General features: G+C 39.8%; 1 protein-coding gene across 1 annotated transcript in view; it reads left to right on the top strand.

Moving 5' to 3' along the window:
• Window positions 1-2,500, top strand: part of osgn1 (oxidative stress induced growth inhibitor 1) — a 23,341-nt gene that overhangs the window by 847 nt on the left and 19,994 nt on the right. The gene's annotated exons all lie outside the window — the stretch shown is intronic.

Raw genomic sequence — 2,500 nt, 5'->3', positions numbered from 1 at the left:
CTCGTGATTGGACCCACAGGGTCTTGACTCTTGAGTGACGGGCGGACGTCAGCCAACCAAATATAAGAAGTGGGTTAGCGTACTAGTGGGTTAGGGTTCAGGGTTATTGCTGCATGTACTTACTGTACCCCCCTTATAGCTCTCTCTCTCTCTCTCTCTCTCTCTCTCTCTCTCTCTCTCTCTCTCTCACTCTCTATGTCTGAACTCCATGTAGCCTACTCATGAAGAGCTTGTCTGGAATTGTCTGTGTTGAACACTTTATTATAACACTTTGCAAATATAATGGTACAGTATAGTGTACGATTACACAATGGTGCCAAAAGTATACACAAAAAGCCCTGATGGCATGTTTCTATTTTGGTCCTGCTTTCAATTCATCAAGACATTTTTAAAGACATACAACATTAATGCACAATAATATACCTGACCCTCTGTCTGTCTGTCTGTCTGTCTGTCTGTCTGTCTGTCACAATTATGTAATTATTATTGCTCCGGCCTCCGGGCAACAGTTGCCTGAGTACAGAAGTGGGACATTAGTCTTTTAGCACATTGCTATATAGACTACAGAGGCCATGCAAAGCTTCAGGAACTGAAGCTATAGTCAGCGGGTCAATCTGGTTATTAACCCTGTCAATCCTGTTAGCCTGCCGGGAGCTTGTGTTACAGTAGCCTACTTACAGTATATCATGGACTTCCTTGGCAGCAGTGTCCATTTTGCAGACTAAAACAAACAAAAAACAAAAGCTATGATGAGTAAAACTAAAATTATATATTGACAATTTCGTAGACAAATAAAAACTAGACTAAAATGTTAGACTAAATGACTAGTGGAGAAGTGGTCCATATACAAGAAAAGTAATTTTATGTTTGGTTGCGTGCGCTCTGGTGTTGCACTCTGAAAATAGCAGATCTACAAACTCGCAGCGTGACGCGCTGTGAGCTTGTAGATCTGCTATTTTCAGCATACAACTAAGCGTAAAATCAGGCATTATACGATGCCATCAAGGCCCGCCAAAATACATTTTGTCGACAAAATGAACCGTAAATTTAGTTGACTAAAATCACGATGATATTGTGTCGACTAAACTAGACTAAAACTAAAACAGACGACTAAAATAATATGACTAAAACGAAATAAACGGGGGCGGGGGTGGATGGGTCTTATCATGTTTAATAACAGAACGGGCGGGGGTGGATGGCTCTGACATTCTGAAGAGGGTGTGTTATGCTGTTGAACCTGCAGTAGGATCCATGAAATGTAAACAGTCGGATGCAGGAATCAAATACACCTAAAGTAGTAGCAAAGAGTGAGGGTGAGCCTAACCCTAATCCATGGGTTTCGTGGTCATCGTGGTTCAATGGTAACCGGAAGCCGGAAGGCTTGCCTGCATGCCGCCCTAACCAAACCAATGATTTGTCATTCAACAAAACTGTTTCAGCCTTCATTGCAAACGTGCAGTGGTCTGATATGTCCTGTTTCACCTCGCCGCTTGTGTGTGATATGCCCAGTTAAAGCACCATTCTGCATGTTGAAAGGAGTTGCATGGCGAATCATTGGTGTGTGGTTGGGACCCTAAAACACGCACGCTTCTACTATCTATGTCCAAGAGTTAAACTATCTTCATTTTGCGGATAGGAATTGACCCTTGTATAACAGTGAATTGCGCTAAACGTCTTTTTTCAGCCGGGATGAAGTCTGCCTAAGTAAAGAAAATAACAAGTGAATATAACATTATGTACAGGCAAAGTTTATTTGCATAGAGCTAATTTCAACAAGGCAGTTCATTTATATACACAAGAAACATAATAAACTGACGTTTGAATACATTAAACACAATTAAAATATTTAATCCAACAGGAAAGCATCTGTCATTTTAGAGTTTAGCGTACATTGGCTAGCAGATACAGTATGTACTATTTACGTCTGCAATGCTGTTTTTTTACATTTTCTTTTCATTTACGTGCTAGTACAATAAGAAATGACTGATCAGTTATTTATTATTGTACTAGCACTTGTCTTGAATAAAAGGCTTTAACTGTCTGAGCTGCTCCAGTGTCAATGTCTTCTACACTGTCAAGTACTTGGCAACATCTGACTAAAAGAAAAACAAGGTTTAAATACACAAGCAAATTGATCAATCACTGAAACAATACTCAGGTGTATGTGGTGCTTTAAAAGTGGGTGTGGTGGGTAAAAGGAGGTTGGGGGAAACAAAACGCACCCACGACGATGAAAGCATGGTTATGCACTTATGCAGTTGGAGTCTTCCATTCATTACATTATATAACATTGGCTATTAGTTGCTGGAGTTCAAGTTTTTATATAATCTTAGTATCTTATCGCTCTGCGAGATATCTTGTATCTTATCTTAGAGCTTGTGAGGTGCTACAGCTAATAGCTTTGATAGTGATAGTAAAAATAGTGAGTTATAGCTTCGATACAATAACAGGGGATTTGTGTGGAGATTGAAAGACATACAAAACACAGAACCTGTACTGT

The sequence above is a fragment of the Protomyctophum parallelum genome (assembly GCF_964188405.1).
Source record: "Protomyctophum parallelum genome assembly, chromosome: 8".
Taxonomy (NCBI): Eukaryota; Metazoa; Chordata; class Actinopteri; order Myctophiformes; family Myctophidae; genus Protomyctophum; species Protomyctophum parallelum.
Note: the sequence above shows the minus strand (reverse complement) of the source record. Positions and strands in the feature narration are given on the sequence as shown.